A 9,845-nucleotide genomic window follows, 5' to 3' on the forward strand; every position below is an offset into this window, starting at 1 on the left:
ACAGTTTCTTTTCAGTCTAAGTAGTTGCTCTTTAGGGATATTTGATTGCATGGTTACAGCTATCAGGGGTTAAATAGCTATTTCTATCTGTTGGTTTAAAATGTGTGTAGGTTGTTATTGTCTCTTCTTCCACTTATATAACAAGAAAGTTTGTATGATGAGAGTTCATTTCCCAAGTTAATACAATAGTTTCCTGATTATTATTCAATTTCTCTATGAATGTCATTAATTTGTTTTTATCTCTGTTCCATTGTATCATATAATCCTCAATAAATAGATGGTATAGGATCAACTCTGCTAATTTTTCCTGGAACACGGCTTGTTCTCCTCACTTTCCAAATTGGCAATACTTGGTGTGAACTTTGCTCCCATCGATACTCCTGTATTTTATTTATAATATCTTTCGTTATACCAAAAGTAACTATGTTCCAGGCAGAATTGCAAGCATTTTAATAAGTATATTTTTTGTTTATCTTGCAATGTGCTATTCTTCCTCAATGCCCAATGTGTTGCTCGTATTGCTTCTTTACAGTATGTTCAATAAATGTGTATAACAATCCCGCATCAGCTGTAACCAAAGTGATATTTTCTGTTTCTTTAATTTCTTGTAGTAATCTTAAAATATGTTGAGAATCCTTAAAATAAGCTTGTGTTTTCGGTTCCTCTGGCTGCATAAACGTGTCTTTATATGGGCCAGCTCTTTCCGTTACTGATTGAATACCATTTACTATGTATACCAAAAAGAAACAACTGTGGGAATCACACAAATCAAGGCAATTATAGAAGGGATAACCAATACCAAGGAAACAATCAAAGACACTACAGACAATATGAGGAGAAAAAGCCATATGAAAGAGCCTCAGAGGTGTAGATACACACCACACCAATTCCAGTAAGAAATAGATATGAACCCCTGAGAGATGAGAACAGGAACGATTATAGAGGACAATCACCCAGGAGACCTTTTTTAGATCGTGGGAGATACCCACAGGACTACCACTCACATCAAAGGGGAGAAAAGAGAACTTTCAGTCCCCAAGCAAACAAAATAGGATCCATGTTCATTAATAAAGGCTTCAAAAGAGATTACATAGAGGAACAGATAAAACAAGTACAGAAAGTGGATATACACATTTTACTCAAGGAAAAAGAACAGAAGGAAGGTGAAAAAGATAAAGATTTCTCCCTGGCTAGTATACTAGATCATAATAAAAAATATAAAAAAAATTAATAAAAAAAATCATAAAAACACACTAGCCAGTATTGAAATTAGATAAGCACCTGGGCGCAATTCTACCTACAAGACCCAAATTCATTTATAAAAGGGCACCAATACTATGGAGCAAAATAGTGAGAAATGTTATAGGTCCATCAAAAACTCAGATTAAAATTATTTCACAAAGTGGGTTTCTTTGCATGTGGATGATGGTACAGTTGCACAAGAGTACAAAACAATCAAAAAAGAAGAAAAACATTTATGTCAAACAGTATGGGAAAACAGTACAAAATCAAGGACTGCATAAGAGAAGGAGTGATATACGTGAACGTCCATACAAAAAGCAATATGTGGGGCGCACACTGCTGAAAAGAATGAGGGAACATACTTATAACATTACAACAGGTTTTAAGAAACATAACTTATCCAAGCACATTGCACTTTTTTACTTTATCATAATAGAGACACCAAAATGATGAGTTTTTCCGGCATAGAAAAGTATAAAGGACACCGGAGAGGGAGTTACAAAGGTAAAACTCTCAGTCAAAAAGAATCTCAATGGATATAATATCTTCAAACCCTGGTGCCTAAAGGCTTAAATCTAGAAATCGATTCAAACTGTTACATATAGGAATTCTGAAATACTCCAATTCTTTAATAACCAAATAGGGGGGTCGTGCTTATCTTTAATAAATACTTGGGGCCAGATTCAGGTAGAATTGCGGTGGCGTAACGTATCGTAGATACGTTACACCGCCGCAAGTTTTCATCGCAAGTGCCTGATTCACAAAGCACTTGCGATGAAAACTACGCCGGCGGCCTCCGGCGTAAGCCCGCGTAATTTAAATGGGCGTGTGCCATTTAAATTAGGCGCGTTCCCGCGCCGGACCTACTGCGCATGCTCCGTTTCGTAACTCCTGCCATGCTTTGCGCGAAGTGACGTAATTTTTTTGAACGGCGACGCGCGTAGCGTAATTCCGTATTCCCGGACGTGTTACGCAAACGACGTGAAATTAAAAATTTCGACGCGGGAACGACGGCCATACTTTAGACAGCAATACGTTTGCTGACTAAAGTTAAGGCACCAAAAACGACGACTAACTTTGCGACGAAAACTAGACTAGTGGCGACGTAGCGAATGCGAAAAACCATCGTGGATCGCTGTAACTCCTAATTTGCATACCCGACGCTGGTTTATGACGCAAACTCCCCCCAGCGGCGGCCGCGGTACTGCATCCTAAGACTCGACAGTGTAAAACAATTACACCTGTTGGATCTTGGGGATATCTATGCGTAACTGATTCTATGAATCAGTCGCATAGATACTCTGAGAGATACGACGGAGTATCTGAGATACTCCGTCGTATCTCCTTTGTGAATCTGGGCCAATATACAGAACACTTAGTGTACATGCATGAATTCACGCTGTACGGATCTTTACAATATTTTTATAATACATATTTAAAAAAAAATGTTTTATGACTTTTACATTTTTATTATATATATATATATATATATATATATATATATATATATATATATATATATATATATATATATATATATATATATATATATTTGTATATTTTAATTTTGTTTACACATTTTATATATACTTTTTTTATATAGCTATCAGAGCGATTTCCCTGTGTATATAGGAAACTTTTTTATGTATCTTGACCCTTGATCCATAAATATGATTACATACTCTTGACATCTGACTGCTGTGTTACTTACTATCCTGATTTATGCATTACTTAGTACTGAACTTTCTGAACTCTTGAGACCTTACTTTTTTTCTATGGGCTATATTATGTCCTTTAAAATGTTTCCTGAACCCTGATGATTTTTGACCTCTGTTGTTTAGGTAGATGTCCACCTCGCACATCCCAGACATAATTATTACGTTTATAATAATGATAATACTACTACTAATGGTGATAAAAATAATAATAATAATTATTATTATTATTAGTCATTTTTTTTTAATCTGTTAATTTTAACCTTTTTACAAACATAAAACACAAAATCAAAAAGAGAGTAATACAGGAGGAAAGAAAAAGAAAATCTGTGCATCACATTGTATGTCAGGTAGAGTATACTGTACAATAAGGGTTTAGATAAAGGAGCATTCATTGAAAATTTGTATACTTGTACACAAAGAAAGAAAATTGAGGCTTAGCCCAGGCATGTTACAGAACCCCTTATGAATCAATGTAAGAATGGGGATCTAAACAATATGAGATCTTTTCCCAGAGTGGTTAAGCTTAGTTGTTGTTGGATATGAGTAAATGTAACCCATAGAAATGTATACACTTTTGAGGGGTAAGGCAGTGTGTGTGTGTGGGGGGGGGGGGGGGGGGGGAGTTAAAGAGAGTACTGGAACATGGAGTTGGAGATAAGGAGGAAGAGAGAGAGAGAGAGAGAGTAAAAAAAATGGGAAGGAAAAGATGGAGAAGGAGAAAAGCAGGTGAAAGGAGAAACTGAGAGACTGGTTGGGGTAAGTAAAGGCTTTGAGGGGAAGGACTAGTGAAGGACTTTGTTGCTGTCACCTGGAGGTAGGTAAAGGTATGTTCCTTCAGGTCAGTGAGAGATTGTTAATGATATTCTTCCAGATATAAGAGAATGCTATCAATTTGGGTATTCAGTGATCTATTCCACTAGGTTGGGTGTCCTCTTGGAACACTTGTGTCGTGGGACCACCCAGGGCTCAAGTCCTGCGGGAACGCGTGGGAACGGAGCTCCTGCACTTTTTTCACAGCAGGAACCCAGTTCCCTTTGCAGGACTAGAGCAGCCGAGAGCAGCCCGATCCAATCCTTCACTAAGCGGCGATGCCCAGCTCAAGTCACTGTTAGGGGCAGGCGAAACTTAGTAATCCTTTATGTTACTGGCCGCTTCCTGTATATGGATTGCGTAACTTCCTCGATGCTGCAATGTCTCCTGGGAGCTTTTGTCATTGTTCCCAGGAGACATTGCGGAGTTATCGCGGGATTTAGAAAGAACTTGCTTCTTTTTTCGAAAAACAAAACAAAACATGCGGTTTAGTAATTATGCATATGAGCGCACCTCCATGCCTACACAATCATCCTCCACTTCGGCGGGACCACAGGAAAATTATCTGGATAAAGGGGGCCTTGAGAGGTAAGGAAGTGCTCCTCTTCCTCCCGCTGTTCTGCCTTAAATGCCCTGTTAATTATTCCATGAAGTGTGTGCTCCAACAGCAAGACAAGAGGGACAGTATCACTGATGCATGCACTGTCACTGCTCACCATCCTTGTGGCCTCCTCAAATGGTGACAGGACAGTGCATACATCCTTGATCAGTAGCCACTGGCGTGGACAAAAAGAGCCAAGCTCCCTTGACCCTGTCCTGGTGCCATGCTCACACAGGTACTCATTAATGACCCTCGGCTGCATGTGCAGCTGCTGCAGCATTGCCAACGTTGAGTTCCACCTGGTGGGCATGTCACAAATGAGGCGGTTCTTGTGCAGGTTGCATTCCTTTTGAAGGTCAGCCAGCCGAGCACTGGCATTATATGACCGGCGGAAATGACCACAGACTTTCCTGGCCTGCTTCAGGAGATCCTGTAAGCCCGGGTACCTGCCCAAGAACCACTGCACCACCAAATTCAGGACGTGAGCCAAACAGGGAACATGGGTCAAGTATCCCTGTCGAAGGGCGGAGAGGAGGTTGGTGCCATTGTCGCATACAACCATTCCTGGCTGAAGCTTGCGTGGCATCAACCACCTCTCAGTCTGCCCCTGCAGAGTTGACGGAATCTTTGCCCCAGTGTGGCTCCTGTCCCCTAAGCAGACCAACTCAAGCACCACATGGCATCTTTTTGCCTGAGTGCTTGCGTAGCTCCTTGAACGCCTACGGAGCACCGCTGGTTCAGAATCACCACTATTAGCATTTTGGAGGCGTGGTGGCGGAACAAGCTCCAACAATACTGCACTCTGTCCTGCATCCTTCCCAGCTGCCAGCAGAGTTACCCAGTGTGCCATGAAAGAAAGATAACGTCCCTGTCCATGCCTGCTGGACCATGAGTCAGTGGTAATTTGCACCTTACTGCTGACTGCCCTGTCCAACGAGACCAAGACATTGCCTTCCACATGCCGGTAGAGAGCCGGAATGGCCTTCAGTGAAAAGAAATGGCGTTTGGGAACCTGCCACTGAGGTACCACACATTCCACAAATTCACAAAAGGGGGCAGAGTCTACCAGCTGAAAAGACAGCAGTTGCAGTGCTAGCAATTTAGCCAACATAGCATTCAGACACTGAGTATGTGGATGGCTGGGACCAAATTTCTTTTGACTTTGTAGCAACTGAGTTGGGGAAATTTGCCTGCTACAGTCGGATGTTGGTGTAGCGATAGCAGATTGCCCGCAAGTACTTGGCACACTTAATTCTACACCTTCATTCCTCTCAGTGCAGGTTTCTGAGAGGAATGGAGTTATAGTGGGGTTGGAGATCCCAGCTGATGAGGAGCAAGGAGAGGTCCGCCTTGTTCTTTGATGTGGGTCTTTTAAGTACTGTTGCCACGCTGTTTTTGCCACACTTGATACGCTTCAGACATATGTTGCAAATGGTGCGATCTGCTGCACTTGTGTCAAAAAAGGCCCACATCAAAGAACTTTTCAAAATATGCGGGGAGTCAGCAGCTCCCTGCACATGCTTAGCTCTGCTGTGTGATGCAATAGGGTGGCTGCGCTAAAGCTGGCTCCTGGAGGGCATACTGCCTCGTTGTAACAGCTCTGGTGAACGATAGTGAACCACAACTGCAGTTAGCAATGATTTCAATGCACTTCTCTATGTTATGTGAGAATTCAGTATTGGGCCCTAGGCGTCACTCCAATCAGAGAACAGGAGTTTGGGGGTTCTCTACATCATCTCTCTCTCTCACATAAAGGAATGTGTTGAGCTACTAGGGATGTAGACGTATTACAACATGCGTCCAACCACTAGCGTTAAAATATTACAAAGCATGTGATGATTCCAATGCACTTCTCTTATGCAAGTGATTATTAGTACGGGACCCCAGGCATCACTCCAATCAGAGAAAAGGAGTTTTGGGGTTCTCTACATCATATCACTTAACATAAGGAATGCATTGGGCTACTAAGGGAGGAGGTATTACAACATACCATCCAACCTTAGCCAAGAAAAGGTTTAACGAGCATGTTCAGTATTTTAGAGTGAAAGCCCGTATACAAATAACGAATGTCAAGCACGTAGCATATAAAAATACTGTATGCAAGTAGCATTAAGCTGAGAGCTACAATTGAAGCTTAAAGGAACACCAAAGGTTCGTTTTTTATTAGATCAATTGATTGCTGTAAGCTAGAGCATTTAAATATCACTTACCTCGTTTTTCCTTTTGACCTTCAAAATACAGTAATCCAGGTTTGAAAATGCCATTTCCTGTCTCTCCTCTTCTTGCTTTCCACCAGCATCTGAGCTGTTTTGCATGGTGGAAAGCAGAATGTGCTCACCCCCTCCCTTTGACTACAGCCCTGTGTGAAGATACTCTCTTATCCCTCACAGGCATGGAGGCTAATGCCGCGTACAGACGGTCATTTTTTGTGATGAAATAAAATGACATTTTTAAAAATGTCAATTAAAATGATCGTGTGTGGGCAAAATGTCATTTTATGTCTTCTGAAAAATGACAAAAAAAAATTCGAACATGCTCGAATTTTTTGTGTCGTTTTTCAAAATGTCATTTTTTGTGTCAATGAAAATGATAGTGTGTGGGCAAAACGACGTTTTTAAACCCGCACATGCCCAGAAGCAAGTTTTGAGACGGGAGGTAAAACTACCATTCATAATGGAGTAAGCACATTCATCACGCTGTAACAGACAAAAAAGCACGAATCATCTTTTACTAACAAGTAACCAGCTAAAAGCAGCCTCAAGGCGAATAGAACTTCCCCTTTAGAGTGCCGTCACTTTGTTCATCATTTTTCAAAATGATGGTGTGTATGCTACATCGTTTTTGAAAATGAAGTTTCAAAAATGTCGTTTTTTTTCATCACTTCAAACGTCATTTTTTTTTCATCACAAAAAATGACCGTCTGTATGGGGCATTAGCCTAATGAGAACTGTAGTTCCCATTAGGCCGTGATGTAGCAAGAATGAATGCGCACCGCAAACCAGGAAGTCAGTGAGAATAATGATTCAGGAGTACTGGAGGTGAATAAAACGGCTCGATTTCAACAGGTATCAAACTAGTTATAATGCAAAACATTACTTTTTACTTTATCAGCTACTGTCAGACTTTAATTTAAGAGGAAAATATTTTTGTCTTTACAACCCCTTTAAATGTTTTAAGGGTATATGTCCCTTTAATATTTTGCACAGTGTCCAGCTGAAGACACAGCAAATAATCGCAAGTAGCAGGATAGCATTAAATATTCCAATTTCAAATACAGTACTTGTAAGGCTATATGTTAAGCAGGTAATTGTAGCCAAGCCGGCTACGGCCGACAATAATAGAACAGTGTGCAGTCAGCACACTGTTCTTTTTATAGGAAGCTAACAGGTGCCTTGCGATCAGCGGTGATCTGCGGTGCACTTCCGCATTCCACGGTGGAACGCACACGGCGCCGCGCGAAGAAGTCATTGCGCGGTCGCCGTAATGAGTTCCAGCGTGGAATGCATTACAGGTAAAAGACGAAGAATGCCTGTTACACTCGTTGGAGATGTGCCTCCTCCTCCTCCTCTTCCTTTTCCTCCTCCTCCTCTCTTCTATCAGGCACCTATGTAGAGTCAGTGACGACCACATCCCCTCCCTCCTCGTCACTGGAGCAAACTTAGCAGTATGCTGCAGCTGGGGAAACATGACTGCCAGTTTCTTGTCCTTCTTGGGCACCCCTTCTCTCTAGGCTCACGTTACTCCCTTCCTCAACCTGGGTACCATCATCGGAGCCTTCAAAACGCTGTGCGTCCTCCTGCAGCATGTACCCGACACTGTGGTCGAACAGTTCGGGGGACTCCTCCATGCATGATGGTGGGGCTAGGGAAGGAGTGACTGATGACATGGAGCCAATGGAATAGGGCGCTTTGGCAGCTGCATTAACAGGCAAACTACTCTGAGCTTGACAGAGGATGAGGAGGATGAGGCAGCTTTGTTATCCACTCCACCAATTCTTCTGCATGTTGTGGCTCAATAACAGGGCCAGCTGCACACAAAAAAAGACATGCACTGTTGGCTGTAGACACAGACGGGCAGATCCACAAAGCACTTACGCAGAGGTATCTCGAGATGCGCGGCGTAAGTGTAAATATGCGCCGTCGTATCTATGCGCCGTATCCCCAAAACGAGATACGCCTGAAAAATAGGTTTTTCCGACCATCGTAATTTTTCTACACCGGCGCATCGTGGGCGCAAAAATACGCTGGACGCACCGTTGTTTTGCTATGCAAATATGCAAATGAGGGAGATACGGCGATCCACAAAAGTACGTTTGTCCGGCGCAGGCTACGCGCTGTGTGCGTAAGCTGTACGTCCGGTCTAAAGTTACCCCTCATAAAAGCAGCTTTAACTTTGCACCAGACGTGTGCAGGTCAGCTTCAGCAGCACCGTTAGGGACGAGCTGAGCATCCACACTTGCAGGACAACAATCTGTATGCAAACATCGAATTTGATTTGAATTGTTTTCTTAGTGATTTTTAGCTGTCCAGTAGAGGTTTCTCTTTTTCACATTTTCCCTCTAAGGCTGGGTTCACACTACGATTTTCCCGTCCGTCAGCCGCATACGATTTATATGAAAAACCGTATGCGGCTGAAACGGACGGGAACGTATGGAACCGCACATATGTGCGTTTTCCATTGACGTTAATGTTAAAGAAAAACGTATGCGTTTGCCATACTGTTTTAAAAACGGCCGCAAAACCGTGATTGGACACGGTTTTGCGTACGTTTAAAAAACATTTTGCCAGCAAATCGTACGCACCCGGATGCATCTGAGTGCATACGATTTGCAATGCATTGTCTATCTATACGTTTTCCCGTCCGGGCCCGTACGTTTTCAATACTGAAATCGTATGCGGCTGACGGACGGGAAAATCGTAGTGTGAACCCAGCCTTAGATGTGCAGTAAAAATCCATTGTATCTATGATCAATATTTTTTAATATTTTTTGATGTTTATGTTCACCATGCTATGTGCCGTGCGTGGGATGCTGGGTTGTGCAGAGCTCCTGTTCACGATCCGGGTACTTTTCCCAGTCTGATTGTGGGTCGCTACTCAATAATTTTTTCACAATAATTTTTTTTTCCCATTGTCCTTTTGGGTACTACTTTCCTGAACCGTGCCTATTGGTCCGTTATATGGGCCGTTGTACCTATATGTGCCCACACTGTTGATGCCTCTGCTCTGCACCGTTGTATTGGTAGATGGGGGCTCATTATAATTGCCCATATAGTTATTGATGTATATCTAGCTATTCACATCCCCTGATCCTCCTTCTGGGTTCATCCGTTCATCCTTTGTTGTGCAGAGCTCCTGTTCACCATCCGGGACCTTTCCCAGTCTGATTGTGGGTCGCTACTCAATAATTTTTTCCCATTGTTCTTTTGGGTACTACTTCCCTGAGCCGTGCCTATTAGTCCATTATATGGGCCGTT

The sequence above is a fragment of the Rana temporaria genome, chromosome 2 (genome assembly GCF_905171775.1).
Source record: "Rana temporaria chromosome 2, aRanTem1.1, whole genome shotgun sequence".
Lineage (NCBI taxonomy): Eukaryota > Metazoa > Chordata > Amphibia > Anura > Ranidae > Rana > Rana temporaria.